The following is a 24,170-nucleotide window of genomic DNA, read 5'->3' as shown; positions in this document are numbered from 1 at the left end:
ACCTATGATCACACTGACTCTGATACTATGATAAATGAACTATCTCAACCCAAACGTTAAGGTGATGGTTGAAACCCAAACTTTCATTCTTTTTCCAGTAAATGACCAGGACGGAAGAGAGTATTTTCATGTCTGTTCAGTTCAGGTCAGGCCAGCTCAACTCAGCTCCATTCAATTCAGTTCACGTTTAAAAAGTCAGGAAAAATAGGGTCTAAAAGAGTCATTATTAAAAAAGACAGGTTTATTTTTACTTTGGGTTTCACTAGTTTTATACTAAGCTTCGTACGTATTACAAAGAATTTTCATGGACATTGCCGAACAGGTAAAGGTATTCAGTCTTTTTTGTATTTCCTAACTCGGTTTCGATCTTTATAAGGAAATTGACTGAAATATAAGCACAGTAGTACTCCGTATTACTTTTGGCTTAGTTTGACGTGATTATTTGCATTGAAAGTTGGTTATTAATCATCTTATCTTAATAAAAACAAGAACATTTAAAGGATTTCTGTGCAGTCACGTCATCAAGGTTTTTTTTTTTTAAATTCCAAAAATACGGGTCCCACAGAGAAAACTATGGAATTAATTACAAAATAACGTCTGTCTGATGTTATTTGCGAAATTGTTCGGAACGTACTGATTTAATTATTCGAATACAACAACTAATATAGTCTACCATGAAATTTTCCAACATTTGGAATGATATTAGACTATTTTCGTTAATTCTACAATTATGTTTCTTCAATTTGATTGTAAACCCTTTTCAAATTTGATAACTATTTTCATTTTATAGCGATATTTATATTGTTTGCTTTTTATTATTTCCCATATATTGCATTTATTATATACTATATACTATATACTATATACTATATACTATGTTTCATGTTACAACACCGAATTTGTGAGGTTTATATCACATATTTAAAACATGTGCAAGTTTCAATTCCTTGCAAATTTAGCACGTGTTTTATTCTATTATCACTGCCTAGGACCTTATTTTCTATCCTGTGGAAAGCACTGTTATGCCATAATTACTATGTCATAGAGTCATACACAGGGAAGCCTTTGAGGCGTTAGGGTTATAGGGTAATATATGTTTGCACAAAAAATATTTACGAAAGTACCTGCTATATGCTAACATGCTTTTCTCGAGGCAAATTCTAGTATGCAACTTAATAGTTACTATTTGTAATCGATGAATTTTTGTTTCTAGGGGTCAATACGGTTGCTTCATATGTGGGCCCTTTCCTGATAATACCTCACCACCAAAAATGACAACGAACCCTACCTACTTTGAAGGGATTCGACTAGAATGGTCTTATTTGGGGCCAAGTGCATTGAGTCTTTATCACAGAGTCAGTTGTCCTTTTGAGGTTCTCGGATTGGTGTTCGAGCTAGAGCATCTGCCATTGCCTTGGTGTACAAGAAGGTTGTGGATGTCAATTTGTACGGGGCCATAGAATCTAATGGGAAAATCATCAACCTTATGAATGTTGATGCCGAGAAACTTGGGAATTTATTTAAACATGTACATGGAGTATGGTTGTTCCCGTTAAAAGTTGTTCTTGCGCTTGTAATACTATATGTAAACCTCGGTCTTGCACCTTCCTTAGCTGCATTGTCTACGACACTCTTGGTTATGGTTTGTAACTCTCCTTTGGCCACTAGACAAAAGAGGTTACAATCCATGATCATGTAAGCAAAGGACTCCATAATAAATTGTACTTCAGAAACTCTAAAGAATGTAAGAGTTCTTAAATTGCATTCTTGGGAACCCTTCTTCCTAAAGAAGCTACTCCAACTGAGAGAAGACGAGGAGTCAAGGCTGAGCAAGTGTTTATACTCATGTTTAGTAGTTGCTTTTCTGTTTTGGACTTCACCCGTCCTAGTTTCCGGGGTTATATTTGCCATTTGCCTTTTGGTCAAAACACCCTTAACCTCGGCAACTGTTCTTTCTGCCCTTGCCACTTTTAGGATCCTTCAAGAGCCTATTTACAACCTACCCGAGTTTCTATCAGTGATCGCTCAATTACGGGTCTCAGTGGCTCGACTTGAAGAGTTTATGTGCATGACATTAGATAACGAGGATAACATTGAGAACGAATCCCAATATGAAGGAGTTTCCATTGAGAGTGGAGTTTACTCATGGGACATGGGTGACAAAGGTGAGAGGAAACCCACTATTCAAATACTCGAACCCTTTAGTATAAGAAAGGGTTGGAAAATTGGTATATGTGGCTCAGTTGGGTCGGGGAAATCAAGTTTTATGTGTAGTATACTCGGAGACATACCAAGGATCTCGGGCAAGGGCATCAAAGTTTGGGGAGAAAAAGCCTATGTCCCGCAGACTGCTTGGATCCAGAGTGGTAGTGTGAGAGACAATATCCTCTGTAGGCATGAAGACAAAGGGGTGTATCTTTGTATATTTGGATTCCATGAGTTTGAGTTCCTTGAAGGTATCGAAGGAGACGTTTAAGTGCCATCCAATGATTCGAGGTGGGATGATGAAGAAATTGTGCGAGACGGTTGACAGAAAAGGCAATGTCAGGCCGAGTGAGAGATAAATATTGGAGGCTTCCCACTATGGCCCGATAGGTGGACTGCTCGTGAATAGGATATTGGTCTTCCCGGATAAGAGGTGGTGAGGTAGCCATGGGTGTGGTATTTAGTTTTGCATCAGCCATGTTATATTTCGTAAGAAGGTCTTGAATATATTTGGACTGACTTAGGTGGATTCCGAGTTCATTCGGAGTAACTTCGACTCCCAGAAAGTAGAATAAAGGCCCGAGGTCTTTTAGTGAGAATCGAGTGGAGAGTTTAGTAATGAAGGTTTGTAGATGCGACGAGTTTGGTCCCGTAATTATAATGTCATCCACATAAATGAGCATGTAGAGTGTGAGTGTAGGTGTTTGTAGAATGAAGAGCGATGGATCGGAGATAGATTGAGTGAAACCAACAGTAGTGAGGTAGGTTTTAAGTTCTGTGTACCAAGCTCGAGGAGCTTGTTTTAGACCGTAGATTGCCTTATTTAATTTGCAGACAAAATCGGGATTAGTTTGGTTAATAAACCCAGGTGGTTGAGTCATAAAAACACTGTCTGTAAAGGTGCCTTGAAGAAAAGCATTATTTACGTCGAGTTGTCTGAGGGGCCAATTTTTGGTAACAGCTAGGGAGAGAATTAGACGGACTATGGTGGGTTTTATCACGGGACTAAAGGTTTCAGTGTAGTCAATGCCGGGTCGTTGATGAAAACCTTTTGCAACGAGGCGTGCCTTATGTTTCTTAAGGGTTCCATCGGGATTAAACTTGTTCCTATATACCCATTTACAACCAACAATATTTTGGGCAGATGAGCGTGGAACTAAGGTCCATGTGTTGTTGCGGGTTAGAGCATCGTACTCTTCCTGCATTGCTTGTCGCCAATGAGGGAGGACGAGTGCCTATTTAACAGTGTTAGGAAGGGTCGTGGGTAGTGTCGATTTGAGGGCGAGCTTGGCATATTTTGGGTTTGGTACGCGAATGTTGTTGTCAAGACGGGTTGTGATAGTTTTGGGTGGTGGAGGTGGTTTGGTCTTAGCGCGAGACGAGCTGGAAACAGATGTAGTGGTGGTAGATGTGGGATTAATGATTGGGGCGTCTGGTGTCGATGTGGTAGTGGATTTAGGCGGGATGGTTTCTGTCGAGGTGGAGTTATCAGAGGGTGTGGAGGTTGGAGTAGGTCGACGAGAGTAGACCATGTTAATGGGGTGCTTTGAGCGAGGAATTTGGGGCTACTTGGGCGAAGGAACCGTTGGTGATGGGGTAGGGGGAGGAGGAAGAATGTGGAGGGAGAAGGTGGTCTATTATTCAGTGGTTGGAGAAGGGAAGGTTGCCGTCGATATGGTGGCGAAAGGGTAGATGTCGTCATAAAATTTGACATGACGAGAGGTGTAGATACAGTGAGTCTTTGGGTCGAGGCAATGAAAGGCACTTTGTGTGGTGGAATAGCCTACAAATACGCAGGGAATGGAACGATCTTCTAATTTGTGTTTGGTGTAGGGTCGTAACCACGTATAGCATAGACAACCAAAGTTGTGTAGGTTGTGATAGTCTGGTTGTTTATTATGAAGCATAAAGTAAGGTGACTTTCCTTGTAGAGACCGAGTGGGAAGTCGATTTATAAGATAAGTGGCGGTGCTAAAGGCAAATGGCCAATACTTGGTGGGTAGCTTGGCATGTTTAAGGAGGGCTAGGCCCGTTTCTACTATGTGACGGTGTCGTCTTTCGGCATATCCGTTATGTTCGGGAGTATGCGGAGGTGATGTGGAGTGTGAGATGCCATTGTTAAGAAGGGTTGTATTTAATTTGACGTACTCGCCTCCATTGTCGGAAAAAAAATGTTTAAATGGTTTGTTAAAATATTTTTCTACAATTGCTTTAAATTGAATAAATACTTGGTTTGTATCGGATTTTCGTTTAAGTGGGTACATCCAAATATATTTACTAAAATGATCGACGAATATAACATAATACTTAAAGTGATCGAATGACGGTACTGGGCTTGTCCAAAGGTCAGAGAACATAAGTTGTAGTGGTTAGGTGGTTCGAAACGACGAGTGCGAAAACGACAGTTTCTTGCTTTTAACGATATTGCACGATTCACAGTGAATAAAATCAACAGTAGAAAAATTCAAATTTTTATTAAGGGTCTTAATTACATCATATGAAGGGTGACCTAGCCTATGATGTAAAGACAATGGAGCAGGTCCTTTGGTAGCATGGTAAGTTCTCGGTTTTGAAGGACACCACTCATAAATCCCGTCTCTAACGCGGCCCTGGAGGAGCGTCGTTCCCGTTGCCATCGCCTAAACAAAGAAACAGTTATGTGAGAAAATTACATATGCTTTATTGTCTCGACATAATTGAGATATAGAAATAATATTACGCGATATTTTAGGAACATGAAGAACGTTATTTAAATTGAGTCCGTCTAATTTAAGAGTACCTGTGTTGGCGATTGGTAGGCCAGAACCGTCGCCGATCAGAAGCTCATCTAGGCCGGAGTAGGGGGAGTGGAAGGCGAGTGTGTCCAAATCATGGGTCACGTGATGGCTTGCACCACTGTCGAGTAAGTAGTTGGGGTTGGCAGCCGAGTGGCCATTGTGGACAGCCGCGGTGTTGGCTTGAGGATAGGGTTGGTGGTAACGGTTTGGAGGTGGAGCAGGAAGGTAATATGTAGAAAAAGTTTGCGAAAAATAGGGCAGTGAGTGATTACATGGCCTGTTTCTCGGCACCATTGGCACCGACCTTTGAAAGGACGGGGGTTGGATTGGTTGTTTGGTGGAGCAGGAGGTTGATATTGGTTGTTGTAGGTGGTATCGATGGTGGCTGTTATTTTTTAAAGCAGGGTTAGCAGAAGGTTGATAATGGTTAATGGGTGGGTTGTGTTGGATAAGTAATTCCTATTGCAATAGTTTTTCATGGAGCGCCTCAAATGGTATGGGTGTGTCACGGGCTCGGATTGTGTCGATAACAGGTTTATAAAGTTCATAATCGAGGCCATTAAGGACTCTCGAAAATACGTCTTCGGGATCAAGTATTTTGCCTATAAGAGCAAGTTGATCCACGCACGCTTTTATCGAGTGAATATATTCGGTTATGGTTTGATCCGTGGTTTTGGATATCGAATCAAATTTGGTTTTAATTTGTTGAATGTGAATACGCGACGGGTTGGCATAAGTCTGGGCAAGAATGTCCCAGGCTTCCTTCGCGGTTTTAGCCCGAACAATTAAGGATTTTAGGGCAGAGGTTATGGTGCCCATAAAAGCACCGAGTATTAGTCCGTCTTGTTTTAACCAAGACAGATAAGCAGGGTTTGGAGTCTCCTGTTTGGCGGCATCCAAGACGGTTGGAGCAGGTGCGGTTTCGGAGCCATCAACAAAGCCTAAAAGGCTTAAACCAAACAGTATATTGGTGAGTTGGAACCTCCATGTGGTGTAATTGAGGTTGTTAAGTTTCACGACATGGCTGAGGTTTGGGGCCGTGAGGGGTTTTGTGGCGTCGTGGGGGTTGGGGATGATGGAATCAGTTTGGGTGTTAGTCATGGCAGAGGTTGGGTGAGGGCGTGAGGCAGTAGGTGTTTTTGGCGTTTGAAGGAGTTGCGTTTGGGACGGAGCGGGTTGGATCGTTGAAGACTCGATGATACCATATAAGACAGTAGGTTTGTGAAGAATGAATTGTATGTATTATTGACATTGGAGGTACATATATATATTAGAGCTATACAAGATAAATATGGGAAGGAACCTTATACAATCAAGCTAATGAAGGGTATAAAATGTTCTTGCTATTTTTACAAATATATGACAGCTAAATTGATTTGATTTGGGGAGATATTATTATATTGGGGATATGGGAATATTATTTGATGATATAGTGTTAATAAGCCTGACCAAGTACTTTAGTTGATCTTCTATGACTGTCAACTGTGAAAGACATTATCACCCGAAATTAAACCCAATAAAAGGGCACTTAAAATAACCCGAACCATGATGTACAACCTGATCTCGACCTGCATGATCACATGTAGCTTCTACTAACGTTTTTGGGGGAATATGTTTAAGAAATTATCTACACGAATGGAAAATTCAGTTTTTTAGCATGTCCACATGTTACTGGCAGCGTTATGGTCAATATTGGAAATGAAATGTGTAACTCGTTAGATTGTGGATTACTATTCCACCTCTGCCTCTATTTTATAAGCTTGGTTTGCCAGTTTATGTAAAGATATACAATTTGATGAATTATCACGACATCCACTATTTTACTTTTTGCCTGAATTGATTAATGAAACATTTCTGAATTGAATTAGTATCTGAATTGATTGTCTGTGTTTTACGTACATCTTTTGTCGATTTTTCCATTTTTCCACAGGTGATGAAAGATGGCAGCATAGTTCAATCTGGAAGATGTGAAAAGTTGATGGAAAACCCAAATGGTGAATTGTTCAAGCAGATGGCTGCTCACCGAAAATCAATTGAACAAGTAAACAATGACAACAAGGGTGGAATAATAGAGGTCACTAAAGATAATGATGCATGTTCAATCGAGTATGACAAAGCGAAGACAAGTAATGAAGAAGAAGCAGTGAGAGGCCGGGTCAAGTGGAACGTCTACCAGACTTTGATTAGTGGTGCATACGGAGGAGCTTTAGTTCCGGTTGTTCTTCTCAGTCATATCATCTTCCAAGGGCTGCAAATGGGAAGCAGTTACTGGATCACTTGGGCAACAGAAGAAGTTGGGCGAGTAAGCAATAAGAAACTCATGGGATATTACATTTTCTTGTCTGTTTGTTTTTCATGCTCCCCTTTCTTTCTTCAACATCACACCTTCAAGCCAAATTCTCAGCACGGTAATGACAAAATCACTCCGCAATGATGACTTTACTAGCTGAGCTAGGTGGCAATTGCAGTCTAGTATTTTTACCTTGTTGTCTTTCTAACTCCTTTAATCCGCCTTTATTTCTTTCAGTCTTCAACAGATCAAAGTACGTGTGACACAGATATCATATTCCGAGTAGCAGGACTTGTCTTGGCTGTTATTCAGCTGTTGAGTATAATTGGGCTCATGTCACAAATTAAATGGCAAATCTTGCTGATTTTTGTTGTTATCAAGTGAAGAAAATGAGTCTTACTGATATTATTTGTTGTATTGTGCATTATAGAACATAACAGTATATGATCTGGGTATCAATTTTCATGCAGTCACATTGTACAGCTAGTGCAAGGGAACTTGCTAGGATGGTTGGGATCCGAAAAGCTCCAATTCTCCACCATTTTTCAGAGAGCATGGCAGGCTCTTCAAAGTTCAACCATCCGGTGTTTTAATCAAGGAGGCCGTTTCAGTGAAACAGTTGTTGGCCTGGTGGATGATTACTCTCGAGTGACCTTCCACAACATGGCAATAATGGAATGGCTCTCTCTAAGAATCAACTTCCTCTTTAACCTCGCCTTCTTCTTTGTCGTCCTCATCTTAGTGTTGTTGCCTAGGTCAGCAATTGATCCAAGTAAGACCCCTAATTCTTTTATCAAATATATCGACTACTTATTGAGTTTTCTTTTCCTTTGATGGCATGCTTAGGCTTGTGTATACCTTCTAATCAGGATATTTCCTCCATATTTCTGCCTTTAATATGCTATTGATGTATACCTTCTAGCTGACTTTAATTTATGGTTTCAGGTTTATCTGGACTAGCTGCGACATATGGGTTAAATATGAATGTCCTGCAAGCGTGGATTATATGGAATTGGTGTAACGTGGAGAATAAGATGATTTCCGTGGAAAGGATTCTCGGATTTAGTCAACTACCCAGTGAAGCTCCACTAATCATTGAGGACAAGAGGCCGACACCAGAGTGGCCTAGCCAAGGCTCTATTCATCTCAACGAGTCGTATGTCCGGTACTCACCCAATCTACCTATGGTGCTCAATGGAATCACCTGCATCATCCCGGCTAAGACAAAGGTTGGAGTGGTCGGTAGAACTGGCAGTGGAAAGTCCACCCTTCAACAAGCTCTTTTTCGAGTTGTAGAGCCTTCAAAGGGGAATATTCTAATAGATAGACATGGACTAGACATTTGTAGTATCGGACTCCATGATCTGAGATCAAGGCTTAGTATTATTCCACAGGACCCGACACTTTTTCGAGGGACTGTGAGGGATAATATTGATCCTCTTCAGGAACATTCTGATCACCAGATTTGGGAGGTATTGCATTTTAAATACTACGCTGATTACACGCCTAGGCTATGATTTTAGTGAAAATATGCATTGATCTTATGTTTGTTCCATTTTCTAGGTACTGAACAAGTGTTCTGGGCTTGCTACTATAGTAGCGCAGGATGGAAGGCTTCTTGACGCACCTGGTATAAGTTGTTGTATAAGCCTCATTTGTAACTACTACTAGTCCAAATGAAAAACGCATTGAATATGCTTAGCATTTATACAGATAATAATTAATATATTGTTATACTGATACTTATGTGTTATTGTGCGTCTAGTTATTCATAATTTGGAATACCTTTCTATATGGGTATCATTCTAGAGTGTAGATAGTAGATCAAGAAAGCCGTGTAATTAGTGTTTTTAACAATTGTTTTTAAACTCGAAAGAGAGATCTGATTCTGTAACTTTCTAGCATCATTAACATTTTCAGAATATGTCAGTCTCCCTGCAAATTTGCCAACATTAGACTTCTGTTTTTTTATTTTATTTTTCTCCCAAGATTTTTAGACCAATTATTCGCCTGCTGAAGGTTAAAAAAAACACTACCAGAAATTTTAATCATCTCTTCAGTATTATCAGTAACAGTAAACAAGGTTTCCCAAAGCTACATAATCTTAGACTCTAGCCTTCTTTTTCTTCTCTTTTTGACACACGTAATCTTTTCCAGACTATACTGTATATGCTGAAGAATCAAGGAAATAGTAAATTAACCATCCTGCTTTCTTACATTAATGTAAATTAAACAACAAAAATTGAGCATTTAGCCTGTGCAAGGTATTTGAATCACAAATTTATACTGATATTTATGATGACCTGTACAGTGTTAGCTATTTGCTGATCTCGCAATATATTTGACCAACATATTACAAAATAGTCTCGAATGGTGATGACAAGAAATAAGTGGCATGAAAGACAGGCAAAACCGCAGCCTGCGGCACACACCGGAGTCTACGGTCCACACCGGAGCCTGCGGTTTGGTCTGCCTCGCAAAATTTAAAGGCCGTGTTTTGTGGAAATTGAAGGCCCGTCTCGGTTTTAACCTGAAAAGGAGTGCAGTCCTATATATACCCCATGTTTTGAACACTCTTGGGATTATCTAATCATATCATCTTGTTAGAATAATCTAAAAACTTGTATGTTAAGAAAACTTGGTATTTTAGGAAGGAAGTTGTAATCTTTTGACATTCGATGTTAATCTTTCTTCATTTTGTGGGTTGTAACAAGATTATGGAAGGCTAAACCTATAGATACCCAGTATCTGCACCTTCCAAAAACCACCCGATGATGATCGGACTATAACGTGTTTTTGATATGCGTGCGTGGATTGGCTATACATGAGACGGTTTAATGCACTACTCGGATATGAAAAATGATTTCAAAAGTTTTCTAACCTCATTTGCATTAAAATAACACTATTTAGAGTTAAAACCGTCTTCAGACCAAAAACCGACTCAGAAACTCGCAGCTCGAGTCAACCTGAGTCAACCCGAGTCAACCCAAATCTCGAATGTCGAAAATAATGCCATGAATGTCTTTATCATGTCATTTCCATTAAAATGACCCTAATTAGAGTCAAAACCGACACCGAGCCAAAAACCGACTCGAAATTCAAATCCTGACTCACACGGGTCAAACCCGAGTCAAGGACACAAAATACCTACCCCAAATAACACCCAAGAGTAAGCTTACACGGCTAAACAACCATCAAAGACCACAAATTACAACCAACAAAACGTTGGTTAGAACAAATGGAAAATCCAAATTTCTGAAAGGGACAAAATACCCATTTCAGTCACTAGGCGGCTCGCGCCTCTTTGGGGTGTCTGCTTAGCCTCTAAGGAAACTCAACCGACCTACCATCTCACATTTCTCTATAAATACCCACCATCACACACCACAATCCTTACACGAGCATCCGCCCCTTCACCTCTCTCTTAAACTTCTAGACTCGACTTCCTAAGTCACAAAATCGACACGTGTTTACGACCTACCGATCGTAAACACAAGCCTTACACATATTTTTTTTTACCGTCGCCGTGCATTCGACCGACCCATTTGACCAACTCAATTCATCAATCAACATGTTTTAATTAACATATTTTCAACATATTTTCAAAACAAGATCCCTTTTTAAGGCACTCTTTCAAACTTTTTTGATCGTGAGTAGTCGCTACGAGAAAACCATCTCTAAAGTCGTCTACGTCGCAAACATCAATACACGTAAGTTTGAGGGTGTAAACAACTCACTCTATTTCATGTCTTTACTGTTTTTACGGGTTTATGCTGCATATAAAGGAGGTCTTGTTCCCGTTGATATCGTCGTTTAGTATCAAAAATAAAATTTATAAACCTATTTACTACTAACAGAAGTTAGCGGTAAGCAGGGTCGAACCACATGGAGGTAGGGAATTATTAGTTGCCTATATTTAGTCTATAAGTGATGGGGGGTTTGATTTTTAGCTGTAACTAATGAATGAAAATAAAATAAATCTAAAATTAAAGCGAATAAATATGCGAATAAAGTAAAAGGATCTGAACAATGACTAAAAGGGAGCTAAGACGATCGGTTCACTGCAGTTTTGACGGCGGTAATCCTAAGTGAGTCTGATAAAAATCATGTAGATGGGCAAATAAGAAGTCCTCTCGGTCCAACTTAACTAGAAGCGCCTTTCATCCTATGCTACTGGTCCCTAGGTCTCACTAATACTAGCTCTCGCCCCGAAAAGTGAATCCTAAAGCCTAAATTACTTATCTTTCGATCTTAACGTAATTTAATCGTTTCAATTATTAGTTTATTTCCCTTCCCTATCTCTCGATCTTCTGGGTCGGTCAATTCCTAAGTATTTAACAATTCTCCTCTCGGTCTCGTCGTTAATATTGCAATTAAAACATTGAAACGGTGCTAATCTAACACGATGCAGTCGGTCGACTAGTTAAGCCAGTCGATCGACCAAAGGGTACATTCGATCGACCAACAAGGTCAGTCGATCGACCATACCCGACTCAGGTCTACCTATTCTACGCCGTCTACACTACAGATCCCCTCACATATTAGCAGGGTGAATTTAGCTGCTCATGGTAAATTTAACAACAACTACGAAATTGATAACAACAATTAAAGAAGGCATAATTAACGTAATTGAATAATAAACTCGCAATAATTGAATTAAGGGTTTGGGATGCTATTCTATCAATTCTAATCTAACAAAAGAATTAAAGTAAACTGAAATTAAAAAAGGATTACCGAATTAAAAAGGGCAGGAAGCAATTCCGAATGCAAAAAGAACTTTTATTGAAAACTAAACTTAATGAATGAATGATAATTGAAACAATAAAATTGAATCTGTAAAAAGAGTCTTTACTGAATTCTCTCCCCCCATTCTGTTGAATGAGGTCACATTATATAGGAGTTTAACGTGACTCTTATTTCCTAAAACCTAATTGCAATGGGCTTCTAATTCTCGTTCTTGTAATTTCACGTCAGAGTCGTGGTGTGGTCGATCGACTACTGGGACCAGTCGCTCGACCAAAGGTGTTGTACAGTAATGCATTCTGACGAATTCTGCAGCGCGCACCGATCTTAAAACGGCTTCCATTTCTTCGTTACTTGTTCAAATCAGGTGTTCTACGCGGCGTTGAAAAGCTAAGAGGATAAGCTTTCACCTCCAATTGGAATCACTCGATTATCATATATAGAACTCGAGATATAGCGATTTTAAGCAGTCTGCAGTAATGTGAAGCGATTCTTTGCTTGTTTAAGCTTTGCAATTTGTACGCAGCCATGTTTTTGCTATCTTTAGACCTTGAAACACATCCTAAACTTCAAGTCCGAGTCAAATATTCATGTCCTTCCTAATCTTAGCTCTTGGGGTCAAGATTTGGTCCATTATCTACTCATTTGCGCAATAATCTGCAATATTACATAAAACACGAGAGTAGACGGAAATAGGGAATATAGTAGTGTAAACTACATAATAAGGCTCTGAAATGCGTATAAAATAGGGTGTAAAACATCATATGAAAATGATCTCTATAACCGTAGAGACTTATCAAATTTGACTCTCACGGGTCGCTCAAATCACAAATAAGCATAGGTGAATATATGTAAAAGATAGAAAGGAGTAATTATGTAATGACTCTCTCCTAACTCCGACCTATGAGAACATGCCTGCAATCTAATATGAAAATGATATCTACAACTGTACATATGCATTCCAACCATTAAAGACCATGTCACATGCTGAGGCGATTATGGGTAAGTGAGGTAATGGGTAAGAAGGGGCTAAGATGAATTTGGATAAAGGAGTTAAAAGCCAAGCTAGCAACTACTGAAAACCAAACTATAAAATATTCCAACTTCATACTCAAGATTTCAATCGAAACGGTGCTAAATATCAAGCACTAATCTCACAATTCCACAATATATCAATTCCCCAAATAATGTTAATCGCAACATGGGAACAAAATCACCATCTAATAACAAATTCAATCATGTGATTTTTCGAATTTTCTTTCGCTACTGCAGCAAGCAGTCGATAGACCAAGTGGGACGGTCGATCGACTGATCCTTTTTTTTTCGAATTCCTGTTTTTTTTTTTCCTTTATTTTTTCTCTTTCCCCTCAACATTTCACCAACATATTCTCAACACGAAACATAAAAACCAAAATGCAATAAAATATTCCCGAACGACTACCAATACTAGGGGGTTGTTTGGTTACCCATTAAATAACACAGGAATTCCAATTCATGTGAATTGTAAAATGGGTAACTTGTTTGGTTACCCCAATTCACATGAAATGGAATTACCTTGGAACTCTAATTCCTCCATAATGGAGGAAGTTGCTTACCTAGGTCCCCCTAGGTAAGTTGCAATGCCTACATGAATTGTATTTCCTTTATGCAACCAAACAACATTTCCTAATTCACATGAATTCTAAAATCATGTGATTTATCACTTCCTAGGCAATGCAACTTCCTACATGAAACCAAACGACCCCTAGCTCAGCAAGGGTAGGCTAAATATGGAATGTAGCTTATGGGACAAAAAGGCAAATTTGGCTTTTGTGGGGCTTATGGGTAAAATGAATAAAGGGGAACCTCTTCCACATGTGTCAACTGACCACAAACCCGAATGCATACAGGTATTAAGCAGATTAAGTTCATATTTATGCATATTGATATAACATGTCTTATAAGGAGTACTACTCACAATCCTAGATGAACTGGTCATGAATGACACCAGTTATAAAGCTCTAAAACTCAGAATATAATGTAGTTTGCCAAAAATCTAAGTCAAGTCTCAAGATTCAGCGAATAAATTAACGAAAACTCGTAGACTATGCATATATGATTCTACTAATAACATGTCAATTAAGCACGGCTTAGGCATAAACAGCTGAAAATGCAATGTCATCATTGAAATACTACCGTTCCGACTCGACCTACATGTTAAAATAACTGTGAAATTTTTTTTAAATTTTTGGGATTTTTTCAATTTTTTTTGAATTTTGATTTTTGTATATATAGGAAATAAATACAATGCAAGCAGAAATGCAATAAACGTGTAACTGAAATGCAATAAAAACGATGCAAATGCGACGCAAAACCCTTCCCCAAACCAAATCACACAATGTCCCCATTGTGCAAAATCATGTGAGTAAAGAAACAAAGGGAAATGGGAAATTGCGATAAATTAACTAAATAAGACATAAAGGTGACTCATAAACTCACAAGATTTTAAGCGCAGAAGGAAACCTCTCCAAACCAGCGTGAGCTAGGAGGTTTCAGTAGCCAACAGTGCTACCATAAGGTACTCCCTCTCGTGCTCCGCAAAACGACCAAACACAGCAGGGGAATGATCGCGAAACAGGTACAGCAGCAATAGTGGTCGATCGACCACTGGTACAGGTCGATCGACTAGGTCAACTAAGACAGAAGCTCCTGTGCTGCAAAGGGCAGTCGATCGACCGATGGGTCTGGTCGATCGACTGACTTACTTGACGAAACAATACTTTCTTCGAATTAACTCAATAAATTGAGTTAACTTGGTCTAAAACCTGCAAATTGCACATAATAACGTGCCCAAAATTGCGCTAAACCCAAATGCAAAGTCTATAGAATCCTAAGCAAACCAATAAAAGCGAAGTCTCGCGCAAACCAAAACCGTAAATAGTCTAAAAACAGCAATAAAATGGTCTTTAAAAGCCTATGAAATGAATAGTTCATCCACCCAAGCTGCGGAATAGCTCCGACCACGGCTTCTGGCTATAGGAAGTTCCCTCCACGGTACGAATCTCCTCAGCAGTCTCCACTCTACTCCAACATCCGGAATGCTCAATGGTCATTTCCTCTGAAGCAACCTCCCAAGCTCTTGGATCATCCGGCTCATCGAACTCCAAATCATACTCCGACACTTTCCTTGGCTCTTGCTTCGTTGGGCTCTCCTCCGTTTCCTCATCTGTGCCATAACTAAGATATCCCAATTCACCTCTCTGGGTAATTGGTTCCTTCACAGCTGGAACAACAGGTGGTTCTTCCTTCCCCAAACCAGTTCCTGCAACAGTCAAAACAGAAGAATCTTCCTCCATATTCCTCCCAATCTGGGGCGGAGGTGTTATAGCAGGAATAGGCACAGGTACTGAAGCAGGAATGTCAGGTAACAGAACATAGGATTTCTTATCAGACACAACATTGTAAGTTACAGGGCACATAGTGTCCTTCTTTTTGGGGGTTTGGGCAAAAACAATTGACTGCTTCCCCACCTTGAAGAAGAGATTCTTATTCCCTACATCAATTATTGCACCAGCAGTGTGCAAAAATGGTCTACCCAATATAATTGGGATCTGAACATCCTCTGGTATGTCCAAAACAATAAAGTTAACCGGGAAAAAGAATCGGTCAATCTGCACAGGAATATCCTCTAAGACCCCTACTGGCTGAACTGAACGATCACCATCCGTACGATCATATTAGTAACTGCAAACTTGGTCAGACCCAACTTCCTAGCTAGACTCAATGGTATGACACTAATGCTAGCTCCTAGATCACATAATGCCTTCTCAATTGAGAAGGTACCAATTTTGCAAGGAACAGAAAAACTACCAGGGTCAGCTAACTTGTGAGGAGCAGTGTGAGTCAAATAAGAAGAAGACTCTTCAGTTAAAGCAACTGACTCGACCTTATCAAGTGACCGCTTTTTAGACAATAATTGCTTCATGAATTTCATATAAGCAGGTACTTGATTGACTAGCTCTAGAAAAGGAACCTGAACATTCAAACTTCTAACAACAGCTTTAAATTTTTCGAAAGATACCTGATCCTTCGAAGGCACTAGTCTCTCTGGATATGGGGCCATCAGAAGTAACTTGGCCCTCTCCTCTAAGTCTCTCATACCGGCATCAGTGGACTTAGGCTGAAAATCCACTACTTTGTCTTTGTTGTAGCTCGAACCCTCTTCAGACCGAGTCAAGAATGAACCATTGACCGTTGTCGGGTCATATTTCAAAGCTGGAATCATCCCATCAGCATTGGGAGCTTGCTTCAAAAATTGCGGGGTCGTCTTACCCCCGAACAAAAATTCCCTCAACTTATCAGGTAAAAGAGGACGGAAAGGCTCGTTGTCAGCAGCATCTTCAGTCGATCGACCATGTAAGTCAGTCGATCGACTGATCTCCTCTTCCCCAAAATTCTCAGCAGAATCAGAAACTTCCACTAAAGGACTGTAGCTGGTCGATCGACCAATGTGGTCAATCGATCGACCAACATAACTGTTGCTCAATTTTTCAGATTTTCCAGAAACATCGAAACTCGCCATCGTTGATCGGAGGCGGTCGATCGACCCCCTTTGAAGTCGATCATTGCCTATGCCGCTATCTGCTTCGTTTTTTCCGATTTGTTCCTTTTCACTTTTTTCGATCATTTTTCCAGTTGGTTCAGCCACGTCTCCCTCGGAAACACCTTCTACCATAGTGGGCCCATCAAGGGTAGACCCACTCCTCAGCGTCATTGCATGTACGGTTTCTATACGATTCGGAGAAAGAAATTGACCCGGAATTTCAAATGCATTCTTGTCTAAGTTAGCTAAATGAGACTTGACTCCATGATTGAGGCCTCGTTCGCAAAGATTACTTTTCTCGCACTTCCACCATAAGCAACTCGCACTAAATTTGTTAACTCGCAACTTCATCATTTAATAGTTGTCACGCGGCGAGAGTGGGAAATGGTGGAGATACATAAGGAGGCATATAATGTTGTTCAAAATTAAATTCCTCCTGCTTCTTCTCCAGCATATCAAATCTGACACTCATAGCCTCCAATTGTGCTAGGATAGCACTATTATCATTCGAGCTCAACCGTGTGTTACCCCTAGGATTACCATATTCTGCACGGTGTGTGGCCATCTCTTCAATCGTGTTCCAACCCTTATTATCACCAATGTTGTTTTGGAACCGGCCATTAGCTGGTGCATCAAGAATACTCCTGTGGTCATCGTACAACCCAATGTAGAACTGGTTGCACAAATACCACTGCTGAAAACCGTGGTGTGGAATAGAGCGGACTAGCTTCTTAAATATGATCCAAGATTCGTGAAATTCCTCATCAGGCCACTGCTTGAAATTTGTAATTTGGGCTCTAATTGCATTTGTCTTGGACGATGAAAAGTATTTCTTGTAAAAAGCTAGAGCCAATGAATTCCAATCAATAATACCCAAAGCTTCTCTATCCAAATCCCTATACCACTCCCTAGCAGCGTCTCGGAGCGAAAAGAGAAACAGAGTTTCTTTGATCTGATCCTGTGTCACGCCCTCTGGTGGAGGAATAGAACAGACATAATCAATGAAAACCTCCATATGCTTTGCTGGGTCTTCATCTCCAGCTCCACTAAATTGGTTCCTCTCCACTAAATATATATGCGAAGGACGGGGCTCAAAGGAACCATCTGTACCAGCTGGGAGAGCGTATCCCTTTGGGATATCCTGAACTTTAGGCCCAGAATGATGCGCTATGCTTATGCTCTCCATCTATCAGAAGTACTCAAGCCTTCCTCCTGAAATAACTTCTCTAATAGTCTATGTCTAGCGCAATGTGACCTCCATATAAGAAGAAACTACAAGAAGAAGATAAATACTGCCTCAAGGAACGGATGCTCCTTGAGACCAAAAACTAAAATTAAAACAACTAAAAATTTACGCTGCCTCCCCGGCAACGGCGCCAAAATTTGATACCGTCGTTTAGTATCAAAAATAAAATTTATAAACCTATTTACTACTAACAGAAGTTAGCGGTAAGCAGGGTCGAACCACAGAGAGGTAGGGAATTATTAGTTGCCTATATTTAGTCTATAAGTGATGGGGGGTTTGATTTTTAGCTGTAACTAATGAATGAAAATAAAATAAATCTAAAATTAAAGCGAATAAATATGCGAATAAAGTAAAAGGATGTAAACAATGACTAAAAGGGAGCTAAGACGATCGGTTCACTGCAGTTTTGACGGCGGTAATCCTAAGTGAGTCTGATAAAAATCATGTAGATGGGCAAATAAGAAGTCCTCTCGGTCCAACTTAACTAGAAGCGCCTTTCATCCTATGAGCATGGTCCCTAGGTCTCACTAATACTAGCTCTCGCCCCGAAAAGTGATTCCTAAAGCCTAAATTACTTATCTTTCGATCTTAACGTAATTTAGTCGTTTCAATTATTAGTTTATTTCCCTTCCCTATCTCTCGATCTTCTGGGTCGGTCAATTCCCAAGTATTTAACAAGTCTCCACTTGGTCTCGTCGTTAATATTGCAAATAAAACATTTAAACGGTGCTAATCTAACACGATGCAGTCGATCGACCAGTTAAGCCAGTCGATCGACCAAAGGGTACATTCGATCGACCAACAAGATAAGTCGATCGACCATACCCCGAATCAGGTCTACCTATTCTACGCCGTCTACACTACAGATCCCCTCACATCTTAGCAGGATGAATTTAGCTGCTCATGGTAAATTGAACAACAACTACGAAATTGATAATAACAATTAAAGAAGGCATAATTAACGTAATTGAATAATAAACTCGCAATAATTGAATTAAGGGTTTGGGATGCTATTCTATCAATTCTAATCTAACAAAAGAATTAAAGTAAACTGAAATTAAAAAAGGATTACCGAATTAAAAAGGGCAGGAAGCAATTCCGAATGCAAAAAGAACTTTTATTGAAAACTAAACTTAATGAATGAATGATAATTGAAACAATAAAATTGAATCTGTAAAAAGAGTCTTTACTGAATTCTCTCCCCCCATTCTGTTGAATGAGGTCACGTTATATAGGAGTTTAACGTGACTCTTATTTCCTAAAACCTAGTTGCAATGGGCTTCTAATTCTCGTTCTTGTAATTTCACGTCAGAGTCGTGGTGTGGTCGATCGACTACTGGGACCAGTCGATCGACCAAAGTTGCTGTACAGTAATGCATTCTGACGAATTCTACAGCGCGCACCGATCTTAAAATGGCTGCCATTTCTTCGTTACTGGTTCAAATCAGGTGTTCTACACGGCGTTGGAAAGATAAGAGGATAAGCTTTCACTTCCAATTGGAATCACTCGATTATCTTATATAGAACTCGAGATATAGCCATTTTAAGCAGTCTGCAGTAATGTGAAGCGGTTCTTTGCTTGTTTAAGCTTTGCAATTTGTACGCAGCCATGCTTTTGCTATCTTTAGACCTTGAAACACATCCTAAACTTCAAGTCCGAGTCAAATATTCATGTCCTTCCTAATCTTAGCTCTTGAGGTCAAGATTTGGTCCATTATCTACTCATTTGCGCAATAATCTGCAATATTACATAAAAACACGAGAGTAGACGGAAATAGGGAATATAGTAGTGTAAACTACATAATAAGGCTCTGAAATGCGTGTAAAATAGGGTTTAAAACATCATCTTATAGTCACGCATCACCCGTCATTATCTTATGTCAAATCCTTTTCCATGGATTGCAAATGTGCATCAGTTACTGGATCGCTTGGGCGACCGAGATAGAAGGCCGTGTCTGTAACAAGAAATTGATTGGATATTTTCTTCTGTTTTCCGGTGGGAGTTGCGTGTTCATTTTAGGGAGGACTGTTTTTCTATCTACCATCGCTATAAAGACTGCTCATAGCATGTTCCATGGTATGATTTCCTCGGTGTTTAGTGCTCCTATTTCCTTCTTCGACTTCACACCTTCAAGTCGAATACTTACCAGGGTAAATGAGCATTCTTGATTTCGAGTTCATTAAAGTCTTAACTACATTCTTTATATTGATCTGCTATTCGGTACTTGTTATGTCTCAGTCTTCAACTGACCAGAGTACTGTGGATATGGACATTTCCTACAGATTAGCTGGACTAGTTTTTGCTCTAATAAAGCTAATCAGTATAATTGTACTCATGTCTCAAGTAGCTTGGCAAGTCGTGCTTATATTTGTCGCGGTTATTGCAATCTCTTGCTGGTATCAGGTACTTTATAGGATACACCTTTCAAATTTAAGCAACACCAGTTGATACAGCTTTATGATATGACAATGTCGTTCTCTTATGTATTTGTTGCAGTCATACTATATAACTACAGCAAGACAGTTAACCAGGATGGTCGGCGTAAGAAAAGCACCAATTCTTCACCACTTCTCAAAAAGTATGATGGAATCTTCAACTATCCGGTGCTTCAATCAAGAAGTCTTCTTCCGTCAAAAAGTACTTAGGCTGGTGAATGATTACTCAAAAGTTACCTTCCACAACATTGCTGCAATGGAATGACTTTCTTTAAGAATAAATTTGTTCTTCAACTTAGCCTTCTTCGTCGTTCTGGGCATTCTTGTGATTGTGCCAAGTTCAGCAATTGACCCAAGTAACTTACTTACTTTTTGTCTAGTTCTTTGCTGCCTTCTTCGTTGTTCCAATAGCGGAGCAACGAGGCTAAACAAATGAAAAAATATACTGTTGGATTTTCTAGTTTGCTGACTGAACTCTTGCTCAGCCATTGTCATTTGTTTTTTGGACCTAGGTAACTGGTGGATCCATGACTTAACTTTTTTTCTCGTTGCCTGACTGTTCGCTTATGATTTCAGGTTTATCTGGATTAGCTGCTACATACGGTCTAAATATGAATGTTTTGCAAGCATGGATTATATAGAACTTATGCAATGTAGAGAACAAAATGATATCGGTAGATAGGATTCAAGAGTTTTCCCGGCTACCCGATGAAGCCCCACAAATCATTGAGAATAACCGGCCAAAACCCGACTGCCCAAGCAAAGGATGCATTCAACTTCAAAACGTGCATATACGATACGCTCCTTCTCTACCCTTGGTGCTTAAAGGCATCACCTGCACTATTCCTGCCAAAATGAAAGTCGGAGTAGTAGGCAGGACTGGCAGTGGAAACTCTACTCTAATTCAAGCCCTTTTTAGGGTGGTGGAGCCTACAGAGGGTCATATTCTCATTGATGAGATCGATATTCGTAAAATAGGACTAAAAGATTTGAGATCCAAGCTTAGTATCATTCCTCAAGATCCAACACTTTTTCAAGGAACAGTTCGAGCTAACTTGAATCCTCTTCAAGAACAGTACTCTGATCAAGAAATATGGGAGGTATAATTCAATTTGTCACTAAAAAGACAGTCTTATTTTGATATTGTGGGAGGTATAACTCAATCTGTCACTAACTCAATTTGTCACTAAAAAGACAATATCGAAATGAGACTTTTAAAGTACAATTCCTTATTTCCTTTAACGTGCTTCGACCCAAGTGAATAAAAATAAATGTCATGTCTTACTTTTTTTTTGTTACGTAGTTGTCGGTATTGTCCTACCGTGGCCTATGTTAGTTAATTAGCATAATCAATTTAGGGTGTTTGGTTGGGGTTTTTGGAATGTATTGTAATGAATTTAATCCATTTTAGTGTTTGGTTGAAGGTTTTTGGAATGGAGTTAGATACCCAGTGAATTCTAACTCCATTCCAACCCCTTGGAATCTCATACCCACGGTTCCACTCAAGTTTCTAACTCCATTCCATATTATTACTACCTCTATCCGTATTATTAATACCTCTATATTCATTCCAGGGTCGAACCAAACACTCATGAGCAAGTATGGGTTCTAACTCCATACCACTCTGGTATCACAATCCATTTCATATCATTCCAATACTTGAAACCAAACGACCCCGAATAAGTGGAGTTGCTTTTCTAATCAACGTACTAATCAAATCTTGGCAAATCTCAAATCTTCGTTATTATCAAACAAAATTTGTTATTACAATTATTTTTACCAATTTAAAATGATAATTAATCATCTATTCATTGTTAAACATGTAATATGTTAGAAAATAATGGGTCTAAATCATACCTTTTTGTTACAAGTACCACGATTTTTCTGTATACAACCATTTGTGAGGACACCCATAAAAAAAAGATAGTCTTAAAGAGGTCGAGCTTTGGGACCCAGTCCGACTTAACATTTTGTAAACGAAGTATTAGAGTATAAAATCGATCTTGGAAATAACGGATAGTTGGAATTCCAATATCGATTTTATATTCTAATACGAAAATATAACATCAATCGCAATAAAGTATACGAGAAATTAGGCATTACAATACCAAACTTGCACATTCTCTATCTCCAAACTTTCATAACAAGAGAATCATTGAACAAATACTTATATCCCGTTCTTTTGGGTTAAAAGAAGTTGAATTGAATTGAGCTGAAATAAGCTGAACTGAACTGAATTGGTCTGAAATGAGCTAAATTGAAATTAACTTAGATTGATAGTGTTGAAATAAGTTGAGCTTAATAAGCTGAAGTGAGCTGAATTGAGGTGAAATTAAGCTGGAAAGAACAAAGCCTTTTGTTTGGTTACCCACTAAATTATACAGGAACTTTAATTCATGTAAATTGCAAAATGGGTAGGTTGTTTGGTTACCCCATTGGAACTTCCCATGAATTCCAATTCCTCCATAATGGAGGAAGTTGCTTACCTAGTCCCCCCCAGGTAAGTGAGAATGACTACATGAATTACAATGTCTGCATGTAACCAAACAACATTCTCTAATTTACATAAATTCTAAAATCATGTGATATGACACTTCCTAAACATCTAAACATTGTAAATTCCCGTATGTAACTAAACGACTCCTGGTCTTGTTTTATAGTTAAAACAAGTCAAGTGCTACATTATTTAGATAAATGTATGTAACAAAGTTTTATTATTCCCTAGGTATTATTGTTTTGTCTTCATTTATACATGTGGGTAATATCTAATCTATTTTAACTATAAAACGAATATCTCCATCATAAATAAGAATTCTGGTTGAATAGGCTTCAAATGAGATAAGATTTGAATAGGTAGTGTAAATGAATGATGGTAAAAAAACACATTTCCAAAAGTGTTGTAGAATAAGTTACATATAAAACAATGATATGATATGACAAAACTTTTGCCCAAAAATGGGAGAGAATAAAAGTGTCTTTAATGAAAAGGTAACAATGAGGATTGAAGAACGTGACCATCTAACATATTTGGCAAAACTAGATTTAGGTATTAGGAATGGGTGCCTTTCATTTTAAGGATATATGACAGATTATTACATTCCTTTCTTATCTTTGTCCTTGATGAAATCTTTAAGATTATAAATTATGTCCTTAACATGATTGACATGGAGTATAAGTTTGGTATGATTTGATTTTATATAGGCGGGTTTTTTAACGTGTGACCCAATAAAATACATAGAATACGAAAAGGAAAATTAATTTTTATGATTATTTCATTGAAAATGGAGTAATGAGGATTTCATCTTTTAACATATCATGAGATTACAAGTATTTCCTTTAATTAGTTTTTAACACTAGTCCTTAGAGAATAAATTAGAAGAGCCCATATAGGATAGCTCAGCCTAAATTTTTATTATTATATGTTTTATACGAAGTATAACTTATTAGAAATTGACGTTTTATCAGGCTAGTACAATATATGAGAGAGGGGATACATCTGTTTTGACCATTAGGCTAAAGCTTCTTCTATAATATAAATAAATGATAGAGAAAATTGTTGATTACAACCTTTTAAAAACCACTTTTTGAAAATTACAGCCTTATATAATTTTTTTTTGTAAATTACAGCCATAATATCACTTTTCTACTAAAATTGCACCAAGTTGAGTTTTCCGGTAAATTTTATCGAAATTTGACTGATATACCCTTTCCTATTTGAAAGCCTACTTACTCAGATCATATCATTTTACCTCCTTCCTTGATCATTCTTCTGTACACCTCCAAAAATTGTCAAATATGTCGTTGAATCTCTGTTAATTATTTGCTTCTGCATCATATCAAACACAAAGAGCATATCGTCTACCCTACCTCTCACCCTTAAAAACTCAAGCT

At 38.8% G+C, this 24,170-nt stretch overlaps 1 pseudogene; it reads left to right on the top strand.

Annotated features, from left to right (window-relative positions):
- Positions 1-304: 304 nt before the first annotated feature.
- Positions 305-9,222, top strand: LOC141588561 (ABC transporter C family member 3-like; annotated as a pseudogene).
- Positions 9,223-24,170: the final 14,948 nt, after the last annotated feature.

This window comes from Silene latifolia, chromosome 6, assembly GCF_048544455.1.
Source record: "Silene latifolia isolate original U9 population chromosome 6, ASM4854445v1, whole genome shotgun sequence".
NCBI lineage: Eukaryota > Viridiplantae > Streptophyta > Magnoliopsida > Caryophyllales > Caryophyllaceae > Silene > Silene latifolia.
Note: the sequence above shows the minus strand (reverse complement) of the source record. Positions and strands in the feature narration are given on the sequence as shown.